This window comes from Alligator sinensis, unplaced genomic scaffold (genome assembly GCF_000455745.1).
Source record: "Alligator sinensis unplaced genomic scaffold, ASM45574v1 scaffold1197_1, whole genome shotgun sequence".
In the NCBI taxonomy this organism is placed as follows: Eukaryota; Metazoa; Chordata; order Crocodylia; family Alligatoridae; genus Alligator; species Alligator sinensis.
The window spans coordinates 417,094-430,731 of record NW_005842652.1 but is presented as its reverse complement, the minus strand read 5'-3'; the positions used below and the strand labels follow the sequence as shown (position 1 = coordinate 430,731).

The 13,638-nt window shown below is 41.2% G+C and overlaps 1 protein-coding gene across 2 annotated transcripts in view; it reads right to left on the bottom strand.

Moving 5' to 3' along the window:
• Positions 1 to 13,638, bottom strand: part of CDC42SE2 (CDC42 small effector 2) — a 121,376-nt gene that overhangs the window by 89,379 nt on the left and 18,359 nt on the right. Inside the window, exon 1 of one of the 2 annotated variants that reach the window (XM_006033676.3) lies at positions 5,921 to 5,983. The exons of the other annotated variant lie outside the window; for it this stretch is intronic. The gene's annotated coding sequence lies outside the window, so the exon portion shown is untranslated. Of the gene's footprint in view, positions 1 to 5,920; positions 5,984 to 13,638 lie in introns of those variants that run through there. 2 annotated transcript variants of the gene reach the window in all.

Here is a 13,638-nt window from a genome sequence, read left to right as displayed (position 1 = left end):
ATGGAGACTGGCCCCCCCCCCCCCCCCCCCCCCCCCCCCGTGTGTCAATTATGGCCCAACCAGTTTCCTGATGGATTTCACTCCTGGACCGTCTTTTTCAAGGCTGTGAGAGAGCAGTTAACGTGCTCTTTTGCCTCATTTTTGGTGCGTTTGTTGCACATCAAGGTAAGCACCCTGAAATGGTCATTTCCCATTTGACGAGAATGTTTTGGAGATTGATAGGATAGAATCAAAACAGGTGGAGATTTGGAATCCCTTAGTAACTAAGAGAACATTGAAAAGACATAGTTAGATGACTAAATTGATCTTTTCTTACTGTACCTTTTCAAGCATACTGGATAGGAAGATAGATGTATTACCATGCTAAATTAACCAGCTCTAACAGATGCTTTTGCAAAAATGCATGAAAGAGAGAAGACATATCTTTTCAAATACCACATCTTACATAACTTCCAAAAGGCCTCTCAACTGAGTTGTCAAGCAGAAGGAAATTGGAAGATTAATAAATACTCTCCTTTCTATAATTGGAAAGAAGCTGACATTATGCCTCAAACTGCAATTTAAAGCATAAGCACCTAAAGCTGCTAACAGAAAAGATGGATCTAAATACACTGTCATTTGAACAGTTAAATCCTGACAGCATCTACAGGCAATTGGCTATGGACCAAAAAACTGCTACAAACTTACCTGTAAGGTCTAAAGTAGTAATTCTCAACCTGGGTGGCACAATACCCTGGAATACCATGAGATGCATTAGACAAGATAAAATTAGATATTTTGTTTGCTTTTATGCATCATTTCTTTTTTAGTCTTAAGCGTTTTTGGTGAAAATCTAATCTTAAACTGCCTAATAAGTAAGTACTCATCAGATGCTGACTGAGGGCTAAAATGAGAGACTGCCCTTCAGGGCAGAGAAAAAAAATGTGTGGATAGCTCTGACCCACAAGGACTTTAAGCTCCCTATAAAATATTTGGCCATAGTTGTGAACTCTAATCAGGGGGGTTGCTAGAGAATACTGATCGATAACAGGGGCTCATTATCATAGTCCTAAACAGCCTACATATGGTAATAACTTCCAAAAAGTACTGACATTGTTTTGAACCTTAGAGACTCAACCCTTGAGCTAGCCAACACCTGTGATAGAAATTTGCAGACTGGAGACTAATCTTGGACTTTATTCTACGATGACATTGATATCCCCTTGTAAGAAAGGGGATAAAGCTTTCCTAAGCCAGTACCTTTGCAAAGCACTTATCCCCCTGTAGTAATAGGTCTCTGCAAGTGCAAGAATGCTCTAACAAAGTAGGTATAAATAAGTGTAACTTGTTTAAAGTGAAACATTTCAAAAGACAAGCATTTATGGTTATGTATTTAATAAACCAAGGAGCTGAATAATCAGGTCCACACGTTAAAAAAAAGCCTAGTATACCATCTGTATAAATTACACTGGGCTCCACTGCATGTGCATTATGTAGTGGAACAAAGTCTATTGTCCATTCATCCACAGTAAAAATGTGTGACATCTTGCTACTATTACTGGTTTTCCCTTTATATGGATAGTTACTATACACCACTTTCCTTGCATTTCAGCTATTTTCCTGTTAATATCACATTTACTTCTGTACACAATTTTTTTTATTATTTGCTACCATCGTTACTCACCCTTGCCCAGGTCCCAAAAAGCAAAAGTTGCATACATATAAGGTGGACCAACTGCTAGTTTATCAAACTCTTCAGTTTGGGTTTTAAATGGAAGCATGCAGAGCTAAAATGTATTTCACATTAAGCTAACTGAACAAAATAAGCAAAATGTAGTTCCTGTGAGATAACTTTGGTATTTGGTATCCAGCAGATTAAATTAACAAATCCAAAATATATCAAGTACCATGATGCCTCTACAGCTGCAAAAAGGCTACACAAGTCGAATTCTGACTAAAACTTCAGATCTCATCAATCATTTGACTTCCTTTATAACATGCTGGCAGCACACGGGTACTTGTGAATGAGTTCCAGCCTGAATTTCACACACATGATTTTTCAATGATACCAACCATGTCTGTTTTTAGACTATTAACTTCTTCAGTTTACACTGATTCCTTGGGTCTCCTACAGGAGAATAAGGCCCTAGTACTTACATTTTGATGGGTATGTTGACAAGGCAGTGATATCAAAACAGTAAGTGCCTCATAAAAACAAAAATGAACGGCTTGTAAAAATTCAACAGAAATGAAATTAAACAAGCAGCAGAAATAACGCTCCAATTCCAAAACAGACTCATGGATTCCCCTACCCTGAACTCACAACTGCAATCTGCAGCATCTGCTATTTCAGTTTGAGTGTGTCCATGTAAGGAGGCTACACTATTAAAAAAAATAGTCCTGGTCCTGCTACCTGGGCACCCCTGCCTGTATGCCCCACACCCACCATTGGAGGCACTGGATGAAGACTGGCCTGGGACACACGCAGGAAAGGCACATGGCTGGAAGAATAGGATGGGGTTGTGGGCAGGTAGGGAGTGGCATCCAGGAGCAGGATGGGCAGGCAGGGCCAGGCCTGGGATCACAGGGTAGTGGCAGTGGGCCGGGATCTAGGGCAGAGCCACAATCCGCTGCCTGCATGCCCCTGTGACACACACTGGTTCCACAGGCAGGAGCAGTGGAACAGTGCCCATTGCAGGGGTATGTGGAGAGCAGATCATGGTTCTGCTCTGGGCTCCAGCCCTGCACTGTCACAGCTCAGTGACCCCAATCCCAGCCCCGGATGTGCCTGCCTTTCATATGGTAGAGCAGAAATGCAGTAATGTAGATGGTGAGAAACCACAAGAGTTGCTTTTTAATGAAAGAAGGCTAAGCTACCACGGTTTACTTTTCATTTACTGCAGTGTAAAAGCCTGCAAACTCGCAGTTACCACTGAAGCAGAGTAATTTTTACCATATGGTAAGATTCATCTGTTCATACCTTACTAATCTCCAACACTTTAAGGGTGTCAGACCTGTAGATCTGACAGCTCATCTACACTCAGCTCAGCCTACTAAAAACATGTTCAAGCATTGTTAAACTCCTACCTATTTCTGCTGGGTATTTATAGTATTTTCTTTACCTTGCTTATGTGCTTTACTTTTTAATGTTTGATATTGATTTCTCTTGCAAGGCTTAGTGAGGTATAAGAACAGCTTCATCCTCAGTTTCCTATTAAGCTATAAAAATAAACCATAACCGCATTTCTACTCTACCATATGAAAGTGTAAAGTTCCACTTGCAAAAAGAAAACAATACATCTTTGTTTCAAGAAATATGTGCATACTAGAAATGTGGTAATGTAGATGGTGAGGTCTACTGAGCTACACGGATGTGAATAAACAAACCTACAAAAGACAATATAAAATAAAAGGCATACAAGATGGTTTCTACTCATTTGTTTTTAGCCATAAAGTAACAGAATCAAATGGTACCTATGACTAAGCTTTGTTGCTGAGACCTGATGCCTATTCACACCATTAAAGGGCTATATGAGATCGCTGAAGGGACTAGGGAAGTATATTATAACCAGGGATCCTGGTTTTCTGTTTAAAAAATCCAAAGCTCTGATCTAAACCCCACCCAAATTTGCATTTTTCCACAATTAAAATGAAACACCACTATATATACAGGTATCAGTTGAACACAATTTTTATTGATATATAATACAATTTTGAAGCAATTTGGAAGCCTACCAGTGCCTCAGTCATTATAATAAAATACATTCTAAATACCTGTATTTTGGTGTTTGATTTTGGTTTTTGTTTCATCACGGAAAATCAGAACTTCCCCTGCCCCCTTTGCTCACCAGGATGCAGGTCCAGCTGCAGCTCTCAACTCCACTCTGCTATGTGGTATTAAGCAGCCCTAATATGCACGTACCCCGCCCCTATCCAAGTCATTGCCACCAACTCCCAACCTACCGCGCCCCCCCCCCCTCCCAGCCCTGACAGTGCCCCTCACTCCCGACCCACAGTCCCTTGCCCCTCCCAGCCATGCTGGTACCTCTCACTTCTGACCCACAGTCCTCTGCTCCCCCTCTCTCTCACTTCTGATCCACATTCCCCCATCCTCGCGGACGCCCCTCATTCCCAACCCGCAACCCCCAGCCCCCTCAGCCTTGCTGGAGGGGGCCCCTAACTGCCAGGGCTACAGGACCCAGCAACTGCATCCTGCCCACTCCCTGCTCCTTGTCCCATGGGCGTCCGCTGAAGCCAGCCAGCAGTGCTCAAGCCCTGGCTGCCATGCACGGGAGGTGGCAGCTGCTGCAGTCAGAACAGAGGGATGAACATGGAGCCCAGGACCTCGTCTCCCCACCTGCAGGCGTCACAGCTGCAATGTAGCCAAGTGGAGCCCATGGGGCATGAGGGAAGGATGCGGGCTGACAGCTGCAGGGCTTGGGGTTCACTGCCCTCCTGCCCTGCCCCTGGAGGCATCTGCCACCCAGTGGGCAGGACTTGGCATAGGAGGGCAGAGCGGGATGGGGTGCTGCTGCTGCCAGCATTGTTCCCAAGAGCCCTGTGCCATCCCTGCTGCCATGGCAAAGTGTTCCCTTGGCCACCCAGCAGCAGCGGAAGGGAGTGGTGGTGGTAGTTTGCAGTTGTGTCCTGCTGCTGCTATTGGGTGGGCAGGGGGCACTTCACCTTGCTGGCAATATTGGTGCAAGGCTCCTGGTGGTGGCAGCACTGAGTCTCCCCATCCCACTTGGCCCTCCTGCACTGCCTTGCTGAGGCAGCTCCTGCCCGGTGCTGGCCCAACCAGGCTGTAGCCCTGTTCCTTGTGCCACACTGTCCATGCAGAAATCTGAGGGGGCATGTCCCCCCTCAAACCCTCAATGGGTGTGCCCAGACCATCCCCAAGCTCTGGCCCTCCAACCCCACCCTCCCCCCATGGACTTACCTTTATCCAGCTGCCAGGGCTGCTCCCACAACCCTGCCTGGCTATACTGCAAGCCACATGTGTGTGTGTGCACACATTAATGTGATGTCCCCTGCCTCCAACTGGCCTCCCCACACTGCCTCCAGACCCAAACAGCCCCTTGCAGGCAGGAACTCTGCAAGTCTGCTTCAACATGGAAAAACTGTGTTTTTCTGCATCAAAGGGGAAATTCTGCATTTTTCTCCTTTGAAGGGGGAAAATCCACCCTTTTCAACCAGAAATGGAAAACCTGGATCCCTAATTATAACCAAAACAGCCAAGCATCTTCATTATTTTTGGTGGCACAACAAAAAACACAGTAAACCAGTAAACCAGAGTTAGCAGTAAACCAGAACAGTGCTCTATTAGCAGAACAGCTGATTTTTGCAAAAATCTCAATTCTTCCAGATTCAATTCTTAAAGCTCCAATAGTTATGGAAAAAACAAGTTTTCATTCAAAGCTGCATAAAGACTGCAGAATGCAGTGTGCTAGTTTATAGCATACTTTTTTAGTCCTGTTCGACATCAGGACCAGGACACTATACAAAATTCTTTATCTTTGCAATATCTATACTTGTCAAGATGTACTCATCTTGCACGTAAGGTGCGGCTTCCACCATTCATGTCAGTAGACCCTCATGCCCATCTGTATTTCTCATTTATAATCCACAGATCAATTATATACACCAGTGATGTGACTGAAAGAAAAAAGTGTTCAGGGTGAGAGCTTTGGAGATGGTATGCACTGACAGGCAGGATTTAAAGGGGCTAGATGGCAAAAATCCACTGCTAATATTTGAGTCTTTTACAGCAGGTGTCCTGACTAAGGCCATTTTCTAATAAATGCTATTTGATATAATTTGGAGAATTCTATGGTCAAAACACTGGTCACCTATTTTTAACATACCCATATTATCCTTTGGGAACAGGTCCATAGAAATTAGCATTTTTGTCATATCACAAATCTAGTAGACATTTGCCTACCTGTGCCTTCTGCATCCTTGGACATGGGTTCTTTATAGAGCAGGTTGGAAGAAATTTGTCTGCCTAAGGAGGATGTAGCACAAGAAACTATTAGTGTGCAGGGTAAACAGCAACAGGACTAATGCAAAGGTAGCTTATATGGAAACTGAAGTAGTAGTAGGGGAAAAGAAGATTAAAAGCTGTAGTCAGATATGTGCAAAAAGGAAAGTAACAATAAAGATTATTCTTTTGGTAGAAAACTTAATAAGGAAAAACTCTTTAAGTAGGCCTAAAACCTAGAGAAGCAATAAAAAGTGATATGGGAGGTTTGCTAAATATAAGCAAATACAAGAGGCCTGACTGACAAAACAGGGGACGGCAGCTACCTGCATAGATACCATAGGAGATAACCTAATAATACCAAGAAACTTAGCCAGAAATCTGCTAAATATCCAGAGGCAAAGATGGCTTAAGAGGGCTTATCAGAAAGAACAAGCAGGTGGGCAAGAGCAGGAGAGAGAAGCAACAGTCATTTTATAGCCTTACTAGTGAAATAACTTAGAGAAGGAGGATTAACTACAAACATAAGAGAATAATATTAATTTTAATAGCAGAACATTTTTTCTAAACCACTTGATCTGCAAGTAAAACATAAGAAGGTTTGGACAAAAAAGTCCTTTTGTTTGCTTGACAACACAATTAGAGATTTTGACTAGCCAGCAAAACTGATTCATGGAAGAGGGGTGGGGGCAGGGGTGAGGAGAAATCAAGAGTCAAAATCAGTAGCTGTGTACAAGGTACAAATCTGTAGCCCTGAGGTACAATTTTACTACTTAAATTATGGTAATGTAAGTCAGGCGAGAAAGAAAAAACACCACACAAAAAAGAAGCATTTGTAACCTGAAAGGGACAATCTAAATCTATATATTGGGGTGGTGAATTGCAAATAGGGGTGGGCTAGGAGGATAAAGGCAGGGGAAAGCAAAAGGTTTCATAGACATTAGGGCTGGAAGGGACCTCGGAAGATCATCGAGACCAGCCCCCTGCCCAAAGGGCAGGAAGTCAGCTGGGGTCATAGGATCCCAGCAAGATAAGCATCCAGTTTCATCCTGAAGGTGTTCAATGAAGGCGCTTGAACCACCTCCGGTGGCAGGCTGTTCCAGACCTTGGGGGCTCGGACAGTAAAGAAATTCTTCCTTATGTGTCCAAATCAGGTGTCCAAATTTTGTGTGTCAGTCTAAGATTAAAATTATGAGTCTATATTAAGACTTCTGAATCCACAATTAAGCACCTTGACCAATTGCCAGAAGTGCTGCTCAAATACAGACCTGGCCTCCTTTAAAAATTCTTGCTGTCAGCCATGGGCATTTTTTCCCCAAACGCAACTAATCAAGAAAGTTTACATAGGAAAAGATTTACTACATTTCTCTCTTCCCAGACATCCTTATTCTGGAATAAAAATGGCTTTTTTCAGTAGTATTCTTTTTGCAAAGGACTAGCTTAGCAATATTATAACAGTATTATTTTAAACTACTCTAGCTCTCTCGGTTTCTCTCCTGTGTGACAAAAGCCTATGTCAGTATAGCAAACTGTGATCTAGCCAGGAAGCAGCTCTTTATGCTCTTCCATGGGATTTACAAGGAATCTGAGACTTGAGGTAGTTTTTTATTTACGAGAATTCAAGAGCTTTTAGGTGCAGATCAGCAGATTCTCTAATAAACTATATGTAAATTTCATTTACTGTACTGACCAGGCTGGTGGTTATTCCAGACTAACAGCCAAAGAGTTGATTCTGCCAGATGTCTGGAATAAAATCTGCCAAACTGGCCACAATCAGCAGTCAGAGCTTGGATACTGCTGTCCAGTCAGAGGCAGAAACAAATCTATTATGCAAGAGGAATAAGGTTCAAGTTGCCAAAGAAGTATCATTCATCCCCTCCAAGAGTTGTCAGAACAATTGTTCACTGCACAGAGGATCTAGTCAGTGTACATTATTTGGGGTCAATTAATTTAAAGAGCAACAGTAAACTGATTTGGAAACAAGACTATAAAAGATATTTGATCCTGGACATACTTTGGCAGATCACATTTTAGTACAATTCAATAAATGTTAGGAAAAGATGACTAGATTTGAAAGTGATGTGAAAAGGCAAATAAAGAGTATTAAAAAATATTATACAAATAGCAATGTAATCAGCAACACATATACCAACAGGGTACACCAATGTCTATAGAGGGGAATAATCCCCAAAAATAAATGCAAGGTGAGGACCTGACTATCAAGTGTTGAGAAACAAAGTACAATGTATTGTACATAAACCCCCAAATATAGTCTACTGAAGTTCAGCCAAAAAAGTTTTTTTAAAACATGCATGACACATACAGTTATAGTTGCACAAACTTTCCCAATAGAAGAAACAAAATGTGAGCTGGACATTCAGAAGGCAGAACACCTGAAAATCCTTGTGCCAGATGTAATTTCTTCTCAATTTCTGAAAGTAGTGGCAGCAAAAAAATACATATAGGTGAAGACCCTTGATAAAAAGGGGGTACAACAGACTGGAGAACCTTACCTCCCTTTAGGAAGGTATTTACATGTCCAAGGAGCCATACACAGGTCTCCAGCAGTGAAGAAAAGGCTAATATTTCAGTTAAGAAAGAATGTGCTGGAGTATTTTTGTTTCTTTGCCTTTGCAACAAATTACAGAAGACAAATAATTCAAAGACCCTGGGCCTGGAGCACGCAGGTCAGAATTCATTATAGTAATGGTCCACTTGAGACTTAAAATCTGTGTGCGCATGCAGAGGAGGGAGGTGACTTACAACTGAAGAGAAGCACAAAAATTCATACACAGATCTCTTTGCAAGATAAAGATTAAATGGAATACCCATAGAATCACCATAGGCATTTATTTTCCCCGCTTTTAGTAATGAAGAAAAGTTATTAAACGAGAACTTTAGGGAGAATAATAAAGACAAAGAAATGGTGTATTTTCAAAAGATGCATTTTCCTCTAAAATTGCTCAACTCTGTTGGCTAGCACTATTTTTGTTATACAGAGATGTGCAACTTTGAGGCTAAAAAAAGTCTGACAGACTACATTTAGGCCTCTCTGCATTTGGGTGACGTTTGAGCAGGATTTTCACAATCACAGTTTTAGACTTTGGTACATAAGATCTTTTATTGGATTTGCTCTTTTGTGCTTTGCTAAAGTGGTGAATAACTGGTTGCCTACATGCAACAAAACAGGAGCTGGCTAACAAGCCGTCAAAATGCCTTCCAGTATATGTGGATGACAGCTGATCCAGATGTGAGAGAGACAAGGCTGTTAGAATATTCTCTCTAGGCACAGATACTTTTGAAATAAAAATAATGCATCCAAGCCTAAATTAGACTACTGGGACTTTGAATACAGGAGGGGAAAAACCACAAAAGAATAAATAAAAGACTTTATTTAGTGCTATTTCCCATCTCTTATATTGTCATTATTTAATTCATAGAATGGTTTCCCTCTAAGTGGCTCTCACTGAGAATTTTATACTGAAAATAAAAAACAAATTTTGGAGATGCTAAAAGGAAACACCACCAGCCAACTCCATTTTTGCCTTTATGTTTTAAGATTAGATTTTAATAGGGATCATCCTTAACTCCTTTTTTTATGTGGCAGTGGTTCTCAGCACCTTTAGACTCAAGGCACCCTTCGAAAATACTAGCTCTTAGCTTTCACTTATTTTTTTGACTAGAGAAAAAATAATAGATTCTTTTCGTTATAGCGCTCATTTAAAATTGATACCCGATTTCACTTGGCACTCAGCGAATTTTATTATAACGCTTGCAGTCACCATCTTGGGTCATTAAAAACAATTACAGTCACCATCTTGGGTCATCAAATACTTCTGGTTTCACTTAACGCTTGTTTCACTTAACATTGTTTTTTTCAGGAACCAATCACGAGCACTAAGCGGGGGTTGCCTGTAGCATCAAGACTCAGCATAATCATTCTAGAAGCTATTGGTCCCTAGGTATTGTAAACCATTGAGTCCTTTTAGTACAATGTTCATATTATGCATGCCACTGTAAAATGAAAAAAATTCCAGATATTGCACATTAATTACAAAGAACAATATTTTACTCTTTTTAAAAAGACCTAACATACACCAAGTTATTAGCAAAGAATATAGGAACAGAGAGACAGAAAATATACACAGTGTTTTTAATAGCACAAACACTTTTAAAATATCCAAGAGAGTAACCGGTTCAAGAAGGTATACGTTTTCATAGGTCATAGCCTACTTCCCCCAGCATTCCACCATGGCTAAGTCTACCTTGAGAGAAACCATACCAGCAATACAAGTTTCTGATCTATTTTTTTAAGTAAATATACAAGCAAATCTTATAGTTCCTTAGGAAAGCTGAGCATGAAACCTGGAACTTGAGGGGGAATAGTCAAGTCTGTATAATCAACATTCAGGCTAGGGACAGAAGTTACATATAAACCAGTTTAAGTGACCAGAAACTGCTTTAAATCTGTAATACAACGCAAGTTCTATGCACATAAACCACTTTCAAAATGGCTGAAACTGTTTTAAGATAAACCTGGTTGAACACAGTATCAGACTTAACTGATTTAGGTCAAACCGGTTTATGGAACTTCTGTCCCAGACCCCTTCCTGGTTTAAATTAACTCATAGTCCCCCAGAATCCCAGTATACTTTGCAGCCCTGGGCTGGGCTGTCTGCTCCAGGAAGCAGGGTTGGCCTTGCCCCTCTGCTCCAGCTGAGAAGAGGGTGGGAAACCGAGTTCCAGACTACAACCAGGTCTGCCTGGTGGGGGCAAAGCAGCCCCTGTCAGGCTTCCCACCGCCCCCCCCCCAAACTCACCACTGGAGCAGGGGAGGAGGAGTGGTCAGACCCTGAGGACAGGCTGGCAGAATGAAGTATAAGTGACGAAGGGGCTTTAAGCCCCTTCTGCCTGGCAGGGACCCCAGCTGGGGTCTGCCTGGTAGTGGTGCAGCAGCCCCTGCCAGGCTTTTCCCACTCACCTCTTGAGAAAAGGGGGCAGGGGCATGGCCAGACACCAGCCCCAGGTGGCAGAGAGGCGAGAGAGGGGTTTAAACCTCATCATGGAGGGGGGGATGATGCTGGCCTGGGGTCAGCAGGGAGGGGGGAAAACCTGGAGGTCTTCTCTCCCAGCTTCCCTCCAGCCTTAGTCACTGCTGAAGGGAAGGGAAGGCTTGCTTTAGCTCCTCCCAGCTTCTGGCCCAAGCCACTGCAGGCATGTGGCTGCATTTCTGGAATATAAAGCAAATGTCTGTTCACTTGCTTCTTGGTTCAATCTACACAGTTTAGACTAGCTTGCAAAGACTGAATCAATTCAGCCTCAGGCTTTCTGCATGTCTGCACTTGGCCTTAGGGTTAAATTTTCTGGAGCTGCTGTGAAGTTAGGTTAATTACACTTCCTTGCTCCAGTAAAACTGTCTTTTGGTGCTGATTGAATCCAACATAACTGACAGCAGGCAGTGTGTGCATGTGTGAAATCTGTGCATGTCCCCCTTTCTCCAAGAAGCTCTTCCTCCACACTTTTTGGATGACACAATCTTAATACAAGACAGGTAGATGCAAAGGAAGCTTGCAGCTGTTTCTACCATACCAAATCTCCTTATTGATGAACTTCATTTCTCAACTTCCCTCTACTAGATTTCCGTAGCATGAAATTTTAGTGTATGTCTGCTCTCAAAAGTGATACTGTAAACATGGCATTGGGAACTTCCACATGGGGGAGTTCAGGGGGGGGACCCACGTCATTGTAGCCAGGAGTTCCTCAAAAAAATAATCAAGCTGGGTCCTTTCCTTTTCATGTGCCAGAGCTGACATGAGTTATATGAATAAAACTCAATCGTAACGTTGCTACAGCTGGGTTAAGACCACCATTATTGAAGGAAAAAAAGGAAGACATAAATAAAACTCAGAGTCAGTTAAAAAATCATCCAGGGTGGAAAATAACAAAATTTGAAATGGAGTAATTGAACTAGAAAAAACATGAAGTCCCACAACAATTCTAAGATTTTTCAGAATAACTACTCTGTAGCTAAAAATGTGACTGTAAAATGAAACACCCAGAAGCTAGTCCTGCAGGGAAGAAAGTCAAACTTCTAGAAGTGTAACAGTATAACTACAGAAGGGAAAAAAGAAATGAAACAAGTGATATCTTTGTCCACTTGTGGACTTCCTAAATTTAAAGACAAGTTCATTCCAGTCTAGCTGACAGATAATAAATCAACAGTTTCATCTCCAGCATTTTGTAAAACAACATTACAAAACAGCAATTTTTGTTTGTTTGTTAGTTTCTAAGAACCAGGGAGACCTTTCCTATAGGCATCAGAGCAACATCTTTTCTTCTTTCCCCCTCCTCCACATCCTGATTAAGGCTGACTCATTGCTTTAATTCATAATTCTTCACTTCTGATTTCTCTCTGACAAATCACTACACACACTACAAAATCTCCATTGATTTTATGCACATTCTTTAAACACTTTGCTAAAACCAAAATAAAGAAAATACAGTATGGAGAAAATAATTTATGAGACTAATTTGCAAAACTGCACTGTAGAATGGATGATTTCAAATTCTGAAATTATGCAGACTTTTCTATAGAGGTATCCATGCGTGAATACTGCCATGAATACTCTGCTACATTTTAGCCAAGTGCTTTTGGCAGCAAGAATGTATTATAGAAATACTACAGAGGCTTTTAGTGCTGGAAGTGAATGAAAGAAGGGTTTTCTTGATGAAGTGCCTTGCAGCTAACATACAATTTCATCTCTCTCTTCCAAGTTCATTCCAATAGACAAATGTAAAAGGGTACCACACACTTGAAGAAAGCATTTCCTCCTGAAATTTGTTTGCCTAATACTGCAATAAAAGATACCTCATAATAATTTTAAATAAAAATATTAATTTTTGTAAGTGTTTATGCTTTTAAATCAGCACTTGGTAGAGCCAGTTTCACTGTTTTATAGACTGTCAAATTGTACTTATCTCATACACTAACAAAACCACACTATTGTCACGCACTCTGCTCTAGGGTAAGCTCAGGCGCTGTCTCTGCCAGAGGGTACTTTTACTAGTAAAGGCAACAGCAAAACTGAAATTGAAGAGAAAAAAAAAAGGCAGGCATATTCACTCACTGGAAATGGAGGATAAGCCCAACCATGTATGGAGGTTTCAATTTTAGGCACAGTTAACATACTTTCCAAAAGCCATCAGCAGCAAAGTTTTATTTATAGGAACCCACTTCAATACAAATGAAGAGATAAATGTGCGTATAAATATTTTATACCTTCCTGCGCCACCCCACACAGCTACCCACCCACCCCCTTTGGTTGAAAGGGATAATTTATCAGAACATAGAATGCTTCAAAATTAGTCAACTTAAGGGGAAGAAAAAAAAATTGATTTGACTTTCACTAACTGCTTCATACATGTTGTGTACATACACACAAAAGAAAAAACACTTGTAAGAATTACAGTACCTTAACCAATCAGAAAGACCAAGTGATTAGTATAATGATAACAATATTGTAAGAAGCTTCCATAAACTGCTGATTTATGAAGAAAAAAAATCAAACTGAATATGGTGGTAATACATTTGTTTTCCATATTTTGTCTCAGTAATTCAGTGTGAAATGTAATGAAAATATATAGCATGTTCACTACAGTTAAAGATGTTTATAACTCTA